Source organism: Rutilus rutilus (assembly GCF_951802725.1).
Source record: "Rutilus rutilus genome assembly, chromosome: 17".
Lineage (NCBI taxonomy): Eukaryota > Metazoa > Chordata > Actinopteri > Cypriniformes > Leuciscidae > Rutilus > Rutilus rutilus.
Genome location: NC_140230.1, coordinates 7,458,798 through 7,482,504, shown reverse-complemented (window position 1 = coordinate 7,482,504; position 23,707 = coordinate 7,458,798).

The following is a 23,707-nucleotide window of genomic DNA, read 5'->3' as shown; positions in this document are numbered from 1 at the left end:
TTTTCCTTAAGGGGGGCGTTTTCCCCCACTCTACCCTATAACTATAAAGTTAAGCTTTATATAATAAAGAGCTGTTATACAAATCAGGCAGTTGAGATTTGCTATTTAATATTGCTTTATGTGAGAGTGGCTCAGTGGTTAGCACTGTCACCTCACTGCAAGAGGTTCTGTTTGTTTTTTACCATTCTCCCACAATCCCTTTAGATCTCACAGATCATTCACCAAGAGACGGAAGAAAACAGAGGTCAGAAGCAGCTCATAAACCCACCGGTCTCACACAATTAAACAAAAGAGGTTAAAATATAGTGGAAATAATAGTGTGGGCCTCTGGACGGTTGACATGTTTTCCCTGCAGCCGTATTCTTCACCCCTCAGCAGATCCCTTCAAACGCTAGCCGAGGCTCCGCCGAACGCTAATGACATGCAAAGAGGTCTGCAAATTTCACCGTACGCATCTCTCCCTCGCCAAAGGTGCCAAAAATGTGCGTGGCATCACGTAACACAAACACATCCAGCCTTCACTTCCAGCATTACAGACATTAAAAATCACGAACCCAAGACCTGCTAATTATTACTCGCTCTGCACAGACTGGCGGGCAACCGAGCGGAGAGCACCAACTTCTCAATGTCAATTTCTCGGGGTAACAAATATATAAAGGTCAGGGAGTGAGTTCCCAGGGAATAAGAGCAGCGCTGAGGTGCTAAATGATGTGTATCTGCCCGTGATCACCCCACAGATGGCTGGGTTAAGATTATACTGCCCCCTGCAGTCCTGGGGATCAACACCGCTATTATGAAACACAACAACGTCAGGAAACTACACATATCCACATATAGAAATGTGTATTTAATTTATTTATTAACATTTGTGGTTCAGGGTGGAAGAACACTTCATTTCCAGAATGCAGTAACTCAGTAGCTTCTTCCTGTCATTCCGATTCAAATCCTGTGTGTTGCATAGCCAATTTGATTTTTTTTTTCTTATAACACACACACACACACACACATACACACACAATTTGATCTAAAGTGATAGTAAAAATATTTATATTGTTACAAAATTAAAAAAATAAGGGTATGGGTGCTACACACAGTCTTTAGGCTTGTCCGACTTCAAGCAGTGCATGCCGATTAGAAATGTTGTCCGACTTGAGACAGCGACGACGCCACGTGACTCTGTGACGTATGTCATCAAAGTACAGAGAGAGTGATTTGAAAACAGATGACGACACAGCTGTTCCACGATTGGCAGAATCCGCCGCATGACAACGACCACCTGTGTTTCATATTTATTCAAACATCTCCAGTTCAACTAATGCTCACAAATCAGTTTTTTCATAACAGTAAATGCTCTTTTCATGTATTCGCGATGTTATATTGTGTCACGTTTATCAAAATGAAACGACCACACTACATTGGTATTTAAATGGTATGCTTATATTGAACTTTATTCTTGTACAAACAGACGCTGTATTTAGCAGTACATAAAGTATTTGAATGAAAATGTCTCTGAAACATCTGTGTATTTGAAAAATATTGCACTTATTTCACTGCAGCTGTGATAAATTTTATAATTTCTTAAGTGGAAAGTCAGCATAATGAAGGATCATGTGACAGACTGGAGTAATGATGCAAACAAAAATAGCTTTGAATCACGGGAATAAATTACATTTTAAAATATGTTAAATGAAATATAGTATAAAATATACATAGAAAACTGTTATTTTAAATTGTAATAATACTTTACAGTATTACTGTTTTAATGTATTTGTATCAAATAAATGCAGCCTTGGGGAGTATAAGAGACTTATGTATATATTATATATACAGGTGCATAGGTGTATGTCCTTTTACATGAGAGTAAGTTTTTAAAACACTCTGTAAAAATATATATTTTTAGTTAATTGTATTAATATCAGTTCATTTTGAATGTCCAAGCAAAATCGCAGGGATTCATTCTTGATCAGTTGATCCTTCACTTACTTGCTGACCAATGTGTGTGTGTCTGGTCATCGAAATACATGTCACAGAGTGACTAAAACATTGAGTGGAGAAAAAATTAAAATCTTGTCAAATGTGATTACCAGGGACATTGTTGGTAGACAGTTTTTTAGAGAGGTAGAAAATGTGTCTCGGCCTGTTAGAGACAGTAGCCGCAAATAACAACACCACACCAGACACGGTCGACAACTGAAAAAAAGACACTCCATTAAACAACATGTGATGCCTAACAATGAGTCGGTGTTGTTGGGCCCGGCTGTGAGCGCTGCACTTTCAACTGACATTTGTTTTGATGTGCGGGGACAGTAATTAAGCTCCTCACCTGACGGAGAAGGTGATCTCTTCTGTCACATTCTGACAGGACTCTCAGCCACAGGTAAAGCCAAACAGTTACAAGCTTGGTAGCAGCAGAGGGAGAGAAAAAAAAAGGCGTAATGTTTGATTGCACGATATAGCGTGCCATAACTCGGAGGTGTTACTGTGCTGACAGCCGTCTCCGTGTGAGCCGTGGCACAGTGTAACGTCTTTTAGGGCTCTGAGGGCTCATTAGTTTATGACACACTGATGTTACTCAAAGCAGCGAAAAACTGAGATGGGATTGGACCTGGATGGTGATGTCATCCTGTTATAAAGTGGCAGAATAAAAATCATTTTTGTGCTCTGACCATTCTTTATAGAATAGTCAAAATCTATTGATTGTGCTGTAAAGTCTTACACTAAACATTTAAAGCATTAAATCATTAGTAGTGCATGATAATCCAACCATCAGTATTTTAAATCCCCTAATCCTAACTATTAGAGTCCGTCATGTAACTCACCAAACGTGTTTGTGATTTCAGTAACGGTTTATTTAGTAACACTTTATTTTACAGTGTCCTTGTTACATATGTTACATGTAGTTACTATGGTAAAAAAACCTATTAATTATGCATAATTACATGCAACTAACCCTAATCCTAACCCTTTAGTGAGTACATGGGTTACACTTTATTTTAAGGTGTCATTGTTACATTGTAATTATATATTTTAACTACTGAGTAATATTAAGCAACTACATAGGGTAGGATTAGGATTTGGTTGAGTGTTAGTTGCATGTAATTATGCATAATTTACTGTTATTACTATGGTAAGTACATGTAACATATGTTTCAAGGACACTGTAAAATAAAGTGTTACCATACATGTAGTTATTTAATATTACTCAGTACTTAAATGTATAATTACAGTGTAACAAAGACACCTTAAAATAAAGTGTAACCCTTTATTATTTAAGGTGTCCATGTTAAGTACAAAGTAATAATACTTAACTACATGTAGGCTACTTACTATTGGGTTAGGGTTAGGATTTGGGTTTGGTTTAGGGCTAGTTGCATGTAATTATGCATAATTTATAGTTATTACTACAGTAATAACTGAACTCTGTAATGATTGAACTCTGTTTCAATCACTGAATCATTATGTTCCTGTTGATCACTGTAAAGCTGTTTTGAAACAATCTTTATTGTATAAAGTGCTATAAAAATAAAGGTGACTTGACTTGACCCTAGTAACCACATAGCAATGCCCTAACAACCACCCATAACATCCTAGCAACAGACATGTATCGTGAGAAGGTCTGTGGCAGGTGCAGTTCTGCGAGCCAGTCGAGATCTGAGACGACACTGTGAAGTCTGTTGTATTTTTGTCTAGTTTTTAAGGGTATCGATTTCAGACCCTGAACGCTGCAGTAATCTGAGAAGCATTTAAAGACGCATTTATCAACTTTTTTGACAAGGATTATTAATGAATCGTGTGAGAGTGGAGCTGAAGCTCAGCCGTGCCCCATGGCTCTGACTGCTGTGGGTTTGTGTCTTTATCTGTTAATCTCTCTGTTTCTCAGCTGCTCCACACCCACCGGGTTATTATTGAGGTGAACACACAATTACACTGAAGATCCTTGAGCGATACACAACCACATCAGAGCTGGTTTAAGGGTGGTCTGTGTCAACAGGGTTTCACCGTGCTGCAAATAAATGCTGTGGTGTTTTACTGTGGTCTTCATCAGACAATGCTGATTTGCTGCTCAAGAAACATTTCTTATTATCATCAATGTTGAAAACAGTTTGTGCTGCTCCATGTTTTTGTGGAAACCGTGATCAGGATTCTTTGATTATTACAATGTTCAGAAGAACAGCATTAAAAGGTTAGTTCTTCAGAACACAAATGAAGATATTTTCAATGAAATCTGTGAGCTTTCTGTCCCTCCATTGACAGCTACACAACTATCACTTTTAAGCCCCAGAAATGTATTAAAGTCATCATTACAGTAATCCATGTGACTCCGGTGGTTCGACCTCAATTTCATGAAGCGACGCCACAAAATATTAATCTTATTAATAAACGCACGTTCAAAATAACACCAGGGCACATGCGTGCTGTGCTGACGCGAGAGGAGACGTTGTTGCATGAACGCACGTTGGAGATTAATATTTTGCACAAACAAAGCACTCGCATCACTTCATAAAATTGAGGTTAAATCACTGGAGTCACATCCCTTTCGAAAAAAAAAAAAAGGTAATTCAAGTATGCTATTATTATACTTCTAAAAATAAGAAAGCAAACTTTCAGTCTACTTTGTATGTACTTCTCAGAAATATACTTAAAATTGCACTTTTAAGTACTTGACTTATACTGCCAGAAAGTTCTGTTTGGCCTATACTGTACTTGTACCCAATCTTTTCATTGAAATATACTTAAAAGTATGTAAGTATACCTGGCTTAGGTGTGTTCAGTCTTTTGATTGATAGCCTATTAAATACTATTTTCACATAGTTTTACATGCTGTCTTATAAACTTATATTGTTTGACAATATTGATTTATAAATAAAACAGATTTGTTCCTAATTCTGAATATCTGAATTTTTGTGTAGGCTAGTCCACTGGTAGTGTATAGGAATTTACTTCAAATCTACTTTACTCTTTCCCGTCATTGACTAAATTTACCCGGCTATCCACGTTTTCACTGTTATACGATAGGGGGCGCTATTACGCATCTTCTGAAATAATACTGAATCTCTGGATCAAAGCACAGGTGAAGAAGAAGCAGAAACAAGTAATAGAAGATGTAAAATAACGCGATCATCAAATATTAAGCTGCATATAAATCAAAACTGCTAAATGTTTCTTAATGAAATGTCGAACCCATGAAGAGGAAACAACTGTGAAGCTTTAGGGGTTTTAAAGGACTCAATCTACAACATCTGTGTTTCGATCATCGTTCTGAATCCCTTCCGGACGTAGTCTTTGACACGACATGAGGGTGAGTAATTAATGGCAGAATTTTCATTTTTGGGTGAACTAAGCCTTTAATATGAAATATAAATCTTTTGTAACATTATAAATGTATTTACTGTCACGTATGAATGATTTAATGCATCCTAGCTGATTAGCTGTTGCTGACTTACTTTTCAAAGCTAACTACGAGTTTGTATCTTGTTGAAAATTCAGGAGTTGAATTTTAAGTAACTTTGACTTAAAATTCAGGAACTTTTTTGTAAGTCAAATTAAACTCAGAGCAAACGATTTCATCCAGTTTAGCATATGTTGAATCGTCTACACAGGCACTTTTCGACTGCTGACAATCTGTCCACCATAAAACAGGCTTATGTTTATGTGTGAACATACGACGGACACATTTCTCCTGCCACGGGTCAAGTCGGAGCACAAAACCTGGCACAAAGTGGGATTTCGGTTTGGACGATTTATCAATCTACTGGCTACATTAAACGGATTTCTTAATGAAGTGAAATCTTTATAAGGATTAGCCTGCCACCTGCAAGGTGCCACCTGCTCATCCCGCATAATTGGCAGGCTTGGCAGAGCTGCCATCAGCATAAAGATACCGTGAGAGGGCAAAGGAGCATGCGAATGCGAATGCGAAAGCATCGGAAAAAGAATGCGAGCGGTGACACAAATGTCTCTGTGAAAAACAAAGTCTCTCAAGACACAAAGTGAGCATCCAACTTTTCTGCTTGTTCTGACAGTCTTGTATCAACTTTGACACGGCGAACGCCCCCAACCGCGGCAGAGAGACGCCACTCTAGTAATAGGCCTTCACAGTGGCATTTCAGAATAATGTAAACAGCCGTGAAAGTGTTGCGATTGTTCAGCGCTGGCTCATTGTTGGTTTCTCATGCTGGTGTCGGTGAAACTAGTTGAGCTTGCCTCCAGATGTTCTTCCGCTGATCGTGTAATTACTGTCCTTTGATTTATGCTCCATTACACATTTCCTGATTGATGGCTATGAAGTACAACTTGGAATGGGTGTGTGTGGGAGCCGTGTCGGGAAGCTGCTTTGAAACTGTAACTTAACAAACTACAAGCTACTCAGGATTTAAAGTAGTGCAAGTACAGTCAAGCTACCCTATTAAAACAGTAGTTAGAAACACTACAAGGTACTAATGATTTGTTTTGTTTTTTATTGTTTACTGTTCAAAAGTGTTGGCTAAGTATGATAAAATTTTTTTTTTTTTTAAATAAAGTAGATTACTTTTATTCATCCGGACAAAAATGTATCAAAAGTGCCAGTAAAGACATTTATTATGTTGCAAATGATTTCACTGTTTTGATAAACATATAATGCAGTGCACTGGTTTTCAACATTTATAATAATAAGAAATGTTTCTTGAGCACCAAATCAACATATTAGAATGATTTCTGGAGGATCATGTGACACTGAAGACTGGAGTAAATTTATATTTTAAAATATATCACTTTGCTCAGCTTTAAAGTCGGCATAAATCAGAAGTTGAGCTTATTTTCTTCTCTATTGTGACGTATATCCGAGTGAAACGGTTTCTGGTACAAGGATAAATGTAGGACGGTACTTGATTTTGTCCATGTGGAATTGATTGAATGGTTGTGGTTTGCTATTGGTCAATCTCATGTGAGTGACAGGTTGCCCCGCCCTCGTGCCAGTAAACACATCATCAGAGAAGAGAAGAGATGTTGTTGCAAGAGGGAGTTGAAGTTACATATTTTTTCAAAGATGTACACGGATAAATCATTCATAATAAATATTTAAATATTCCATTTTATTCCTTTAACACATTCTGTTGACTATAAGTAACGCTGCACCTAACTCTCATTTGAGTATTAGTAGAGTATTAGTAAACTGGTAGGGTTAGGGTTAGAATAAGAGTTAGCAGATAAGCAGACTACAGTACTAATACTGTAATGAGAGTTAGTTGACATATAGTTGCAAAGTTGCTTATAGTTGACAGAATGTTCAAAAGAGACCATCAAAATAAAGTTTTACCCATATAAAAATTGTCCATTTTAATTTCATGGTGACTTTAAAGCTTAATGTGCAGTAAAACGTAATAAAAGGCAAAGCTTGCTATGTTGTTACTGAAAAAAAAAAAATCAACTGTTTTGTTATAACTGACAAAAATATGTAGTTAGGAGTTAGTAGCATCTTTAGTTAACCTCAACAAAGAGAAATGTATATGCTTGTGTGTTCTGAGGTGAAAGCTATAGGTGAGAGCTGTTAAAGAGGATTCTCTTTGAACTCGGCTGCCCCAGAGCGGGTTTGACTACAGCAGAAGTCTGGCGTTGGGTTGCCTGGGATCGCTAAGTGGTGAGACGGCTCCAGAATCAAAATCCTCAGGGTAAGCAAGTCATTAACAGCGTCACACCAAAGAACTGCAAGCATGGCTGTGTGACACTCATTCTGGGAAAGTGTTAGGCTGTCCGCATCTACCAGGAGATGTGCCAAGGACGGGCCGTCTGAAGCGCTCTCAGTCATGGCCTGTCTGTGAGCTTCTGATGCCTCTGTTTGGTTTTGAAATCTTAGCCTTATTTTTACTGCTAAAACCATCTGTCCAGAAAGTTATCAAAGGATAACGGGAAACATTTGTAAAGTTTTAAAATGCACTTTGAAATAGTCTGTCATCAAGGTCAGATATTAACCTTTCCATTAACGATCACTATTCGGCCCATGGAATTGATTTCAAGAGGTTTCAAGAGATTAAAATTGTTATAATAACCTTATTAAATGCATTTGTGCTGTGCTTTATGTCAAACACTTAATTTACCAAAAGTGGCTCGAAATGTATAACTTTTGGTGATATTATGCAAATAATATTTTTTTTTTCTTCTATTTATGGAGCTGTGGTGTGCCAACTTTTTCCTTTTTGTGATTGTTGTTTTGTAGACACAGATACATGATAAAACTAAAAAACTGGAACTAACTACACACATTCGAAAACCAAGGCTTCACATTGGTTATTTTAGTAGCATGAAACTGGCAATAAATGATATACAGTAAGCGAACAAAGAACACTGAAGTGCTCAATGCCTTAAGTCTAGCGCAAGTTTTGCACTCACGCAAAAACTCCTGTTGTAAAGTTGTGCACTGTGAAATGAATCTCTTACTTAAATCGGATCTGCACTGTGTTATTGTGTCAGGGTGCACACTGAGCGTTTTCAGCGGGATAATCACCGGTGACTGATCTAAATGCCTCTAATTGGCCTTTGCATTCATAAATAAAAAAAGAAACGTGTGTGATTGGTTGTAATGCTCAACACTGCAAAAGAAAAAAAAGAAAAAAATGTGTAAAAGGTAATCTGATGCAATGTGATCAGATCCAAAATGTAATGCCACAGTAGCTACTTTTCATTCATTTTCATCTTTCACTTTACTCACGACATACGTAATCGATTCATTTGATTTGTGCAGGGACATTTGGGGTGCATTCTTGTTCATTATGGTGGCGTTTTTTTTCCACAAAGCCTCCATTAATTTCAGACCATGCCTGGCATCATAGTGGTGAGTTGTGTAAAAATCTAGTTAATTAATGAAACCAAATTAAAATGTTGTCTTTATTTTAGTCAGAGTGCAAATAAACTGATAATAATGATCCCATTTCCCAGTGTAATTGGGCTTGTGGTTCACAGCAGTCTCTTGGCAACCAGATGCCAAACATGGCATATATTTTTTTTTTACTTTGAGTGAAAGCACAACAAGCTAGCTTTCTATCCAGCTAAAGAATCATATTGCCTGACAATCTATGCCAGCATCTTTAAACCAGCATGCACAAAACCGACTGCCTTGGCAACATATTTGAATGTCGTTCCATATCAATTTGTGTCACTCAATGTCCAAAATTGTCATTCAGGAAGACATTTTGAAGGCCTGAGGCCTAAAAATAAACGAAGGTCTTACTAACCTAGAAAACAAACATCCACAAGCATCACTTTACCATCCCACATAAACAACCAGCAGAGATACTACAGTGCTACGGCTGAGAGCGCATTGCATTTCTCAGAAGAAAAAAACAAACCTTGCAATGACTAAACTGCCGTGTAGGAAACTTAAGGCAGGCCGGCACTATTGGACATGGCTGATGGGGGATTCACCTCACCACATATCAGCTCAAGTAAACACAGACCACATTAGAGCCTTTGGGACAGAGTTCAACATAAATTACATGAACCTCTTGCCCAAAGGTGACTGTGCTGAGATAGAATTGAGCGTTGAGAAAAGCCACACGAGTGCCTTCATTTATCTGAAACCACAGTATCAGCCTGTGGTCTCGGTGAAATACGGCACACGCGGATCGCTCAAGACTTCTCTCTTCTGTGCTGAGCGCTCAGGGTCATGTCATTTGTAACTGTAGGTATTTACACATAATCCATTTGTCTTAGGATAGACAGTGAAACATTGAGTTTTGACTGTATATCTAAAGTGTAAACCCTTAAATACGACTTTAGACATGTACGAATCATAAAACACAGTCACTCATTCTGTTCTGTCTGCTCGCGGTAAATGTGGTTTGGTGGGTCGTGCTGCCTACAGTAGAAGGTGATGCAGTACAACATTAACGTGTGTTTTGCTTATTTACCAAATCAGAAATCATAGAATGAAACAGTCAAAAATTAGGTAAAAAAGTGTGCTAAATTGTATTGAATGTGCACTTGTTGTATATTTCAGATCTTAAAAGCACAAGTTTTTGATGTTTTAAAATTAATTAATTAAAATTCACTTTAATATGGTGTTTGCATTAAATGTGAATTTGCAGTGGACACAACCACCATACAATGAAAAAAATCCATTCACTCCTAATCCTCAAAAAGCCTAAACACTCTCAATAATCAAGCCGTTTAGATTTTCTGAGCAATATGATGTCATATTGCTCATGCTCACGACCGCTGACGGACTGTCCCGTATTAGCATATTTCCGCCAACAAAAGACAACAGAAGTCATTAAGAAAGACCTTTTCATAGTTCCTAGAACTATTGGCGGAAGTACCCGGATATTGGCGTGTTCGCACCGCGGGAACTAGGAACGATATTAGTTCTAGGAACTCCTTTTGGATTAACTAATTTAGCTCCTACTTCAGAGTGGGTCTAAACCAGGAACTACCAGTTACGTTAGTGACGCTGATTGGCCGAACGCACGTGAGACACCAGCACCCGCCATTTCTAAAAAAGCTTATAGCTTTAGATTATAGATTGTAGCCTATATATTTACTCCAGAAACTAACTCTACGAACATGGGAAAGAGTGATAGATGGACCCCTTAAACTTTAAGCTAAGGAGAAAATCCAACACAACTTTTAGGGGACCAAGCCAAACATGATTATGTATTTCTGCTCAGATAGCAACACTGGATATAAACCACACGGCATACGCTAATACCTTATACTGTCTTTCTATGTATAACAGTTCTATCTAATAACGTATTAGACAGGACTGTTAATCGTAAACTAATGAACACGGAGACTCTGGCTGGCGTTCTCAGCGCGTCAAAATAAAGGTCCGCCGCTCCGTCAAAATAAAAGTCACAACAACAAGCGCGGCTTACACCACTTCAGAGTTCCTACTGGCGGTGCGAATGCAACCAGGAAAATGTTCCTAAGGGAACCAGTAGTTCTAGGGGAACCACCCTGGTTGCAAAAGCCCCTATAAAGACACACTGAAGTCCTACTTAAGTGGGTCAGGGTTCATCTGATTGCATTTATTATACATTATAATGCATTTTCGTTTAATTAACATGCAGTTAAATGTCTGAAAACATTCAGTTCACACTTAAGTATATTCTTGTATATAAGTACTTCTAACGTGTATTACATCTTTAAAGTTTACATACTCAATGTGCTTAGGTTTTGGAAGCTGCATGTTGACATCACTTACGAGGGTCTAAGATTGACAAAGGCCAGAACTACAAGTTCTGTACACTAATGAGATCATGGCGAAGTAGAACAACCTGTTTCCTTCCTTTTGTGGTAAGTCACATGAGCCACGTTAGATCCGATCACTTGACGTTGTTTTCATGATTGTCTTGTTAGCAAAAGCCCTTGGCTAGAGGCTCGGCCAATTAACTCCTCATAATATCTGGGCACGGTGTTCTCGCAGAGGTTTGCACAGCCGTATATTATTCAGCGATTTGCCATGCGATCCTGCAAAGATCTGAGAGGAGGTTTTCAGCCGATATCTGTAGACCCTGGACCAGTTAGCAGCGCTCCGAATCTTACATAACCCCGGGCTTCTGACGGCACGCCATCTCTTGACTGCAGATGGGTAATTTGTTTTGATCTGTGATTATCTCGCCCATGTTCTGAAGAAGATGTAAACCTCTTGTGAGGCTGTTAGGTAAATCCCACAATGTGAGGAACTGCCTCGGGTCTGAAGTCCTCACCCTTTTACCTTTCATTTCAGTGAAAGGCAAAGGCACCTGACAGATTTAAACCCCCCGCAGGGTGAGAAGCTGCAGAACCAAGGGGCGGACGGGTGAGAGGGTCACACGGAGAATTCAGATTTAATTAAACTAAAAATACAGAAGTCTCTTTGTGTCCTCTTGTAATTAATGTTAACAGGCCAGGGTATCACAGGGCAACCCTCAAAACCTCCTGTACCTGCCTAAACACGGTACTTCGAGCCAGACATACCTGGGAAATTATCGACTAATTATCTACTAAATACCTTTGCTTGTGTTGAAGAAACAGCGCACTTAATTGCCGGCACTATTTCCATTTCCCTCTGAGGGACGGCCGGCTTATCTGAAGAGCTCATTATATTAATGCCGGCAATTATGTATTTTGCTTACTTTTGACGTGACTCTGTTCTAATGGGGGTCCGTAATAAGAGGATGACTGTAATGTCAGAAGACATTTTGTGGGTTGCCAACAATGTGTTTGTGTGCTTTTCTTACGTAAAGGCTTCGAATAACGGCATTACAGGCTGGATATGAAAGGTTAGGATCAAATCTTCACTCTTTTTAGTGCATTATTCATGGCTTGCTCCCCAAGGCCTGTGGAATGGGGCTTGACGGGCACAGGAGTGGAAGTGGATCGGTACACGATGCCAGCCACTCTGAGCTTTTTGCTCATATAGAAGCTGGAATTATTCTGTGTGCCAGCGGCTCTCATAAACTGCCGCTACTCTCGCTGTCCCTGTGCGGCAAGACGGTCGGAGTCTGTCCTGTCGCTCTCACTGGAAAAACACCGCTGGTCTTGCAAGCCATTGGCATTGAGTCTGCTGTTTATTGTAGCTTGTTCTGGAGCCAAGAAATATTCATTCAGATATGAAGGGGCCACATGATTGACATAATAATCACACTTAGTTAATTTAATATGGGATGTTTAGAGGTGATTAATACACTGTAAAAAAATTCTAACCTCTCCAAGTCAAAATTTTCTAGTGACTGGTCACATCTAAATTTTTAAATTGGCCCAAGTGCAATTCTTGTTGCAATAGTCTGTTAACATTGGCTCAATGAGAAATAATACGTCAGACTATTTGAAAAATTTAGATGTGACCAGTCACTAGAAAATTTTGACTTTTTTTTACAGTGTAGAGTAGACTGACGTGCAAAAAAGTGTTTAAAACCTTCACCGCCACATTAAAAAGCATCCTCATGAAGTTGGTCGATGAATACACAGAATGTCAAATAAATGTCTATTCAATAAAATGTATCACGGACAGTTTCCACGAAAAATACATTTCAACATTTATAATAATAAGAAATGTTTCTTGAACAGCAAATCAGAAGACCAGAGTCAGACCAGACACTGAAGACCGGAGTCATGATGCTGAAAATTCAGCTTTGCAGCACATGTTTTGGTCACTGCATCATTCCCAGACTTCTATTTGTGCTAGTCATCATCACTTTTCTGTTATTCTAACATGTGGAGACCAGTCATAAATAAAAATTGAGTAGGCCTATTTGTGTATAAGGCATTCATATACATTGAAACAAGTGTAGTGACGCCACCTGTTTCTTTCCACTTCAAGCATCATTCCTCACCAAGAGCTGACAATGCCAACATAAAAAATCCTGCAACATTACGCTGCCATCCAGAGATGAACCAATTGGGAACATACATGCGTATGCTAATGAGGAGAAATAAATTAGACGGGTTGAGATAGATGAGCCAGGCTTTGTGCAGTTAGCGTGACTCATACAAGACAAATCCTGTGCACTATGTGCACATAACTAGCGGTGTTGCTAGCATTATTGAGCATGTTTGCTAGATGTAGCTAACATGGTTTAACATGCTGCTATTATGTGTAACATTTTGTTAATGCACATTTTAGCATTAATAACATGTTGCTAGCATGTTTAAGCACTTTTCTCACTTCATGTTGTTAGCATAAAGCTAGCATGTTCCTTTGTCAAGCCAACATAAATATCAGACATCCAAATCATTACATTACTTCAAAATGTGAAATTGATCACCACTTGCTTAGTAGCTTATTAACTTAGAACACACATTCAGTTAGAATGACAAAAAATTTTTTAAATAACCCTCATTTCATTTCAGATTCTATGACTGACTTTATCATTTTGTGTTCCACAGAATAAGTCAGTTCTACATGACCACATTTCGATGTGTCCGAAATTTTGGTTCTGTCCTGTGACCTAGTTTTCCTCAGTCTGTTAAATTAGTCATTTAATTCACCTGTGTCACCTGTTAGTTCCCTTTGTTTGTTCATGCTTACAAGCCTTCAGTTTACTCATAATGATAGTATCAGTGTATATGTGTAATTCTCCTGTGTTAAGTCTGTTTCCTGAGTATTTGTTATTAAAGCCTGTCTCCTTGAAGTATTCCTTGTTGTGTGAGTTGATATACATTACATTATGTGAAAATTATATATTTTACTTTAAAAGAATTTTCTAACAATACTTACACATATGAACTAATGTTTCGGACACTTACATAGAAACTGAAATTAAATAAAATGTAAAAGTAGCTGAACTTTGGAGTTTTTATTTTTTACCCACGAAGGACTAAAATATACACCTGTACATGTTATAATTAATTCTATTGTAAATTCTATAAATTTGGTTAAAGTGTACTTCTGCATGTACTGACAAGCATTTATGGTCAGCTAAAATATACTTAAATGTAATTTTTATTGACACTTGAATGTTGTAAGTACATTTGTACATTTGTAATTCTATATTTGTAATGATGAAGTTGCAATTTAGTGCATTTAAAACAGTAACTTTAATTCAATATCAAATACACTACAGTCAAAATTATAATCAAATATTTGACGTGCTATACTTCACAAGTGCACTTCATTATAGCTTGGCAAAAGATTATAAAAACATAATGATTTAAAACTTTTAATATGACATTACAAGTGCACTTTTTAACTTCAGTGTGTTAAGAAACATAGTGCACTCTCTTTAAGTACGCTTAAATGGCATTTTAGTTAATTGATTGTATATAATATACAAGTACAGTAAGCAAAAATCTATTTTTAAGATTTGAAGTACACTACAAGTGCACATACATTACAAATAAGCACACTTCTTTTTCCCAAGGGTCTACCATTAGGAGAAAACTCCGAATAAAAAAATTGAAACTGTTTTCTGGTAGCATTTTGCAAGTTATGTAAAACTCCATGTTCAGGATGAGTATTTCTGACCTCATTCGAGTGTTAAACTGCATGTTCTCTCTCTCTTTCTCTCCACCTCTTTTCTTTCACAGCACTTCCTGAGTGCAGATGATGTGAACACCGCCTTCAGTGTGAAAATATCAAATTCTCAATTGAAGCATCATGTGGCTGAGATGTCTTGAATTCACCTCTGCAGCTCTTTACTGTACGGCGGATACCAGACGCCAGATCATTTAATGCTTTTTGACTTTAAAATGCCCCCAGCGCCTTTTCTCTGCTGAGCACAGACATTCAGCCAGTTTCATCCTCAGAATGCGTTAAATCACAGGAAGTCTCTGTTAACCCACCGCACTAACACACACACACACAGGATAGACACCCAGGTAAAGGTAGAAGCTCTTCAAGTGTTCTTCTCTTTGTTTCGCAAGCATGAGAGTGAGTGAGGGAGTTTCATGTTGAATAACTGCGGTTTACATTCCACCTGTGTTGTGACAACACGATTCACAGGCGTCTCAGATGTGGCTTTGAGGTTTGCCTGATATAAAAGAGCTGCTTTAAATCGGAGAACGCACAGCTATCCTGGAGTGGATTAAGGTTACGCTGGCCGTAATCTCAAGTGTCAGACGCTCAGCCTCAATGGAAACAAAAGGCAAATTTACATCTTTGTTTCGTTATGGGGAAAGGTTACCGCGCTCGGCTGAAAACTCGCATGTCTATCGCTCAACAAAAGATATGCACGGGTGACATTAGAGACGGATCTTATAAAGTCCCAAAATCCCAAAGGATTTTTCCATTGGCTTCTTGATTATTACCGTAAACAAGCTCTGTGACCGATAAAGTTTATGATTCTTACAAGTTTTGTTCATAAAGATAATCTTCACAAATGAACACAACTTTTATTAATTTTGAGGCCTAAATGAAATCAGCAGAAGTAAAAATCCAAGCGTAGACTCTAAAAACTATGCCGTAGTTGCCATGGAAAGTGACTAGTGAGTAGATGACGTTTAATATCTGACAACCCCATTTAGACACTTGTTAGCAACTACCTTTTTGAAGACAAGTAATGCCTGCTACACACTGTACGATTTCAGCAATCCTATAAGATCATTAAAAATCACACTGTACGACATGGATCTAATAAACTTGGGTACGTCATGTATGTCGACTGTACGATGATGATGACACCTATTGAATCGTAGGCTACGACAAAAGTTAGTATAGAAGAATAAAACGTCATCAGCATGCGCTAATGGTAAACAAATAGATCAAGATGAATCAATCTTTGGCAATTGTGGTTCTAATGTGTGTTGAAAACAAAAGCGGAAGAAGCAAAAGAGGAGAATCTGGACGTGGTCATGGCTTGGGAAAAGAGGCCAACTCGGCTTGCCAATCTTGCAAATGGAGCTTGAGCTCTCTCACTGTACGACGTAGAACCACCGTTTAGGATTTATCGTCACGATTGGTCATCTATCGTATTGGACAGCTCAAAACCATACAATGTGTACCGGGCATTAAAGCTTTAAAAAAAACATAATCACAAGGGTATTTTACTGATGAATTTTATGCTGTAGAATAAAATGTCAGAATATCTTGAGCTTGTGCTAAACACAGACGTTATTTCAGGCATTTAAGCAAAAACCCACTCAAAAAACCCACTGACTTTATAATAGAACAGGAAGTGCAAAAATACTAGCTTTTTTTCCAGGTTTTGGCTTACAAAAATGTGTTATCCCTGCAGCGCTCTACTGAGTGTTTTCTGAAGTCAGACCCAAAATGAAACTGCTAAATGTCACAGCTGTATCTTCCCCTCCACCAGATATCGTCTTTAGTTCAAATACAACCTTTAGACGTCATTGACACAAAACATCATGATTCACAATCTAGTTTGAGCATGTAGAATGGAGACTAATATTTGAGGGCTTCAGCAAAGGAGAAGATTTTCAGTGAAAAACTTTGGTAACACTTTATTTTGATGGTCCCTTATGAACATTCTGTTGACTAATAACTTTGCAACTACATCAACTAACTCTCATTAGAGCATTAGTACATACTTTTTGCTTAACATCTGCTAACTCTTTATTGTGATGATCCTCCAACAGACATTCTAATGACTTTACGTAACTACATGTCAATTTATTCTTCTAACCCTACCAGTCTACTAATGCTCTACTAACACTCTAATGAGAGTTAGTAGACATGTAGGTGCAACATTACTTATAGTCAACAGAATGTGTTAAAGGGACCTCTAATAACACATCAATATGTTGACTATGACTAGTGTGGTTACACAATGATCCAAAGATGTCTTATTTTGGGTTCACTTTTGGCCCTGTGGACTTTTAAAATGAATAAACTATCTTAAACATACTTTTATAGCATACTTTGCTGGAAATGAAATTTTTTGCTGGAAGTTAAAGTTTGTTTCTCTTGTTAAGGTTAAGACCAAGTTCACACGTATGCATAATTTGGGAGTTTGAGCTTGATTGTAAAAAAAACCCAAAAATATTCTGTTCACAAGTGAAATGTATAGTTACCTTTTTTTCACATTACATGCTCAAAAAATAAATAATGTAAGCACTGTCAAAGATTTACTGTGACTTTTAAATAAAGAGAAAAACTTTTAATGCATATCAAGTCATGCGGGTCTCATCTCCATGCGGGTTTCAGCTCACAAAACACAGTTTCATATAAATATCTGTACATCGCCAAGCAAACCCATCATGAGTATCTAATGACTTTTGTGATGGTACAATCTCTCCATGTAGAGGACTGATAGTCTTGTGGATTAACAGTGCTCTGGATTATTCTCACTGATGAATATTCTTGTCGAAAGCGCTGCCCTCATCGAGTTAACCTCCGCTGACTTTTACCAGCACCCCTTAAAACACGAGCTCATGATGTAAGAATCCCCTTAAATATGTAAAGTATACGCTTAAACCTGGGCTGCGATAACACGCTCTTTTTATCTCACGCTCCACTTTCAGCCAGATTTTGCTGTACACGGATATTCATTTGAATCAGTGTCTTATCAACGCCGGCAAGTGAGCAAAAGTTAATATCGCTGTCGGCTGAGAGAAAGTGGCAGTTAATTTAGCGAACATCTAATTTCAGCTCAGTGACACTGGAAATTTCTGGGGCGAGGTAGTTAATTCACAGTTAAAAAGATGAGAAACACTACAGTTACAGGTGTGAACAGGCAATTAGCTGTCTATTGGAATCAAGGTCAGCATTCTTTGAGGATCATTATCTGCTAATGGAAGTTCATTTACTCACTCTTTTAGGGTGTGATAAGGCAGGAGGGAATAGGCCAGTGAATCATCTCTTTTGTCTGTTTTGCTCATCTGTAGGGAGATCTCATTTATTCACGCTACTGAAGCACATTCAGTTTCCCTTCTAGTGATGTGGCATGAGTCATTTGAAGACGTGGGCCAAATCTTACAGAAGAACACAATCATGACAAATAATCCAGCATTATATAATTGCACACAATCTTATATGTCATTTGTTTGCTGTAATTTGCCGGCATGTTAAATTAAATCAAACATTTATTGGCTCTCACAGATACTTGACTATTCCAAACCTGTAATTAGATTGTGTTTTGTTGTTGATTTAATAACCCACTTTTCGAATGCCTGCACCTAAGGAATGATACCTTTATTTCAAACGTATGTGAAAAAAAAAATATCATGACGTACGACACAAGAGATTTCTGGCCTTTCTCAGCATTTGCCCAAAGAACGTAGTTGGGAAAATACAACACTTTTGACAAATTGAATTATCTAGCAAAATTGTAGTGCTGGTACACTTTTTCGGATTTCGATTTACACATACACTGTGAAAATATTAAACATTGTAATGCTAAAAAACTCTACAAACTTGTGAATTGGTTAACAGCAAGTTCCAAACTGTAACAGATCTAAGGGGATATTTCAAAAGTTCATGTAATTTTACAGTAAAATTCCATAAAATTTAAATCATCTTATTAAAATTCATAAATTGACATTTCCATTGATTTAAACCATGTTTCTTTTTTTCTCATCAGTTGTGTATAGGGTTTTATGTTACATCTTATGTTGTTAAATACATATTTATTGCATTATTTTAGTGTCCACATGATTACCATGATTGTGTTTTGTATTTGTGTGTATGCCTGTGCATATTCTAATATTAGTATTGACCTCAGCTTGTGGAAAAGCTGATTCATTGTGTGGGTTTCTCTTTGCTACCTTGTTAAGGTGTTTTTTAAGGTGATTGTGGTTGTCAGTAGACCTATATTACATGTAAAAAAAAATATTTCATGGTCAGGTCATTATATCAGTTCATGAAATATACATTAAATCCGTAAAACTTGCTACCATATTTTTATTGTATGGTAAAGTTCTGGCAACCACAGCTGCCTTTTTTTTTTTTTTTTTTTAAAGTGTCAGACTTTTTGTTTATACATGCAATGTGCCTCTGCAAACATTTACTAAATCAGTTTTATGATGGACATAATAAAATCTAAATCAAAATTTCTACTTCTGTAGGTGCCTTCACGTTAGCATCATACATCTGCAATCTGGTGAGTTGTTGGAAGTTCTGGCTTTCCAATTACGAGTTTAGAGTGCAGGCTTTTGTTTCCCATCACATTCCCTCATTGCATCATTTGTAAAATAGTGTGACTGTCCGTCATATTTTCCTCAGCTATAGGTTTTTCTATATGCAACGGTGTATACAGTAAAGGTGGATATTTATAATCCGGTATCGATAATTCCGGTCCTAAACACACGTCGCCAGGCACATCTCATCCTGCAATTTGTCTCAACAGAACTAGAAGGATCTCACGACAATGACCCCCTCCACATCATTATCTCACACAGTAAATAACCCGCTCGGCTATTTCTGAGTGCCCTCCAAGACTCGACGACCTCAACAAACCCCCTCTTAAAGCCCGAGAAGAAAAGCAAGAGAGCGGTGAGACACAGGCGTTGGGGGAAGCTGTTGATGGAGTGCTGAGAGGAAGAGAGATAATGGCATTGGTATCAGATTTATTCAGAGGAAGGGGGCGGCCGTGATTTCTTCCCCATCTCCCTCCTGATTGTGAGGGAGACATGCAGAGAGGTCGGAGGGTCAAGCCAAAAGGAGACAGCATTGTGTAGGAACTGTCACGCACCGCCACCTATTTTGACATGCACAAGGCCGTTTGTTGTCTGTCGAACATGCAAATTGCTGGCCTGCTGTCATAAGGCAGCATCTATCTGCTGGAGGGAAAATGAGACCACCTGTAACTGCTGAGAGAGGTGATGGACAAGCATTCAGCGGCGTCTCCCTCCCCCAGACCCCCGCGCGCAAACACCCATGCTCCATTCTCCAGATTCAAAGACAGGAAGTGAGGATGAATTACAGGAGGAAAAGTCCAAACGTGGGACTTATTAATGGCTTCCACGGGAATTCACATTGCCTGGATGACCCGATTACAACTGTAATTTCATGGGGAAAACACCCCAAACATTTACATAAGCACTATGACACATGTCATGGATGTGGGCCTGAAGCTCCTTGCTCATCAGCACTCAAGTGATTTCCTTATTAAGCAAAGGAGATAGTCATAGCAGAATATAGTATCTGCTACTTGGTGAGATTGTTTTTAACTGTAACACTAAAGGTAACACTCCAGCATAACATGAATTTTCTCTTGTTTTGTGTCGATGAAGAGTATTCGAGCATTATGTGTGAAGTAGCTCACAATAACTTCAATAACTTGAAGAACAATAACTGGTGCATTTAAGAGATGCAATAATAATAAAAACTAGACATTAACCTTTCGACATTTGAAAAGGTTTTTACATCACTTTTTTTCTAAAAGGGCAGTATGCGGGGGGGAAAACAAGAGTAAGATGGGTAACATTTTATTTTGCAGTGTCCTTGTTACACGTTACATGTAACTACTGTAGTAATCATGTATCACTACAAATCATGCATAATTGCATGCAATTAACCCTAAACCAAACTCTATAGTAAGTACTGTGCAGGTAGTTAATTATTATTACTCAGTACTTAAATGTATGATTACACTGTAACACGGACACCTTAAAAAAAAGAGGGTTACACTTGTTGTTACAGTGTAATTATATATTTAAGTACTGAGTAATATTAATGAACATCATTACTAAAGGGCTTGGGTAGGATTAGGATTTGTTTGAGGGTTAGTTGCATGTAATTATGCATACATTTTTGTTATTACTATGGTAATTACATGTAACATAAAGTGTTACCAAGAAGAGTAACCGTAAGATATTGTGGTCTTGAATTATTAGAACACATTTACACACAATAGCATATGGTTTATCATCACAACATACTATACATATGCATGCTGTGCTCATTAGCTTCCACAGGGACATAATCATAAAAAAAAATATCCCTTACTCTTGTTTGTGTGTCCTGTGCATAAATAAAAAAATCGCAATCAATTATTAATACCAAAAATAAGTCATTATTATGATTCGTAGTATCCTGAAGCATTGTAAATTGCAGGGTCTTTGTCACTGAGCATGCATCTAAATTGATTAGAATGATGTTTCTGACAAACATATATTTTTTTCTTCCTGACAGTTAAGCAAAATGCATACACACACATATTGTACATACCAGAATATCTCACTAAATTTGGCAATAATAAAACATAATAATAGAAATCCACAGCATTTTCATTACTTTTATTACAGTTTTTTACAATCACTTTGCTACTATTTTCAGAACCTTAATGTCATTTTTCAAAACTCTATATCACTTGAAACACAGGCTGTCTAATGTTCAAAACATTGCATTGTGCATTCACATCTTTAAAGAAATATTGCACTTGCATTGGTTCAAAAAACAAATTTACTGTGAAATACCATTGAAACATAACTATAGATCACCCACACACAAGCAACCGATAGTTTCACTGTGTCATTGTTCGTACAATCATTAAATATTGTAGAACAAAATAGGTGATACAGGTTTCATTATGGTACTACATGTACAGTAAATACATCTCTGTAAAAGTACTGCAGTAGTAGAGAGAATACTACAGACACAGTGGAATCATTGAACAAAGTTTGTAATACATTGATGCAAAACACTACAGTACAATCACAACATAGGTTTATTTGAATCAAAGCAAAAATAATTAGCTATGAAATAGAATAGAAAAGACAGTACTGTAAAACATCAAATGCAGTGTTCCTCAACTTGGCAGAATTGGACAAGCAATTACAAGGGCCTGCATCTATACAGTGCAGTCAATACTGTAAATAGAGTGGTCCAGTATTTGGGACCATAGACACAGTGTCTGATGAAGCATTATGATAAAATATTATGCTCCACGCTAATTGGTGACAATGAATCTCGTTATCTTGAAACTTTCATGATTTAAACATGGAAGATTGTTTGTCTGTTTCCATACAACTATGCATTAAGAGTAATGCAACAGTTACTTATCATTTTGAGCAGTTGTATCAATTGATAGTTAGATCATTGTAAGGAAATGAATAGACACTCATTTGAAATGTAATGTGTGAATTGCCTTTTGAAATAGTAGTATTTTGATGTTAAGTTGTGTTATATTGAACAGCTGATTTTTGTTGAATGAACAAATGATCTAAGTTTTATGTGTATTGTATCCAAGCAATTGAGAAAAGGGTTAGAGTTTTGAAAAATTTGCATTTTGATCATTGGTTGTGAGTTTTGTGTCTAGAGTTGTGAAAAATGACAACAAAGTGATTGTAAAAAAAACTGTATATGGCAAGCATTCTTACTCAAATGCCATCGGTATGATCCGAATACAATAATTGGTTATACATTTATAATATGTGTCTACTTACATAAAAAAAATAATAATAATAATAATTTTCAAATTTTCAATAATTTTCAAAACTGAAGTACAGTGTACTTTATTGAGTTCATGTTGTATTGCAAAATGCCTTGTATGGCTATTGAGGAGGGATATGGGTAAGGTTAGGGACAGGTTTGGGTTTAAGGGTGGGTCAAGGAGTCAACAGTGTCATTATAGATGTAATTACAGAAATTAATTACAGCTGTAATTACATGCAGGTATTTTTTTTTTTTTTTTTTTATGTACAATGTAAAAACACACACATACATAGTGCATTGTCTCAAATGATTAATTTGAATGTTAGCACATTGAAGCTAAAGACACCTTATATACAGTGAGACCCAATAATTTTACTGTGGACAATTTACTTGTTTTCTGCATCATGTCTTTATCATGGGCCTGTAGCTCCAACAGCAATAGTTATTGGCTATAAAATAAAGATGTTCTCATTAAGTAGACTTCAGTCAGACATTCAAATTTTTCTAAATCAGTAGACTCCAGTCTCCCAAAACTAAAACCACTTTACACACACACACAGTGCATTTGAAAGCTGCAAAGAATAAACCATGCATAAGCCTATTATCTAATATTTACTCATACTTCTGCACAGTTTACTGAAACCTGAGATCAATGTACGCTGCAAATGAAAAAATGTAAGCGAGAGAACCATTTTGGCTTGATTTACTTGAACGTCGTGTAAATAAATCAGAATCTCTCACAAGACATGGCATTGATTCAGTCTGTGATGTCAGTCAAGTGACTGTAATAGAAATTCATGAAGCCTTGTTTGACCAGTAATATCTCATGGCTGTAACAAAGCAATATTAGCACAGCCATTTACAAGTGCTGATAAATTAAATATACCGCACACCTTTTATAATATTCAGCCTTTAGTCAGAGCCCAGTGTCTAATGAATTATGATTTCCCCAACCCACCCCCAGCTGCTGCGTGTGTGTGT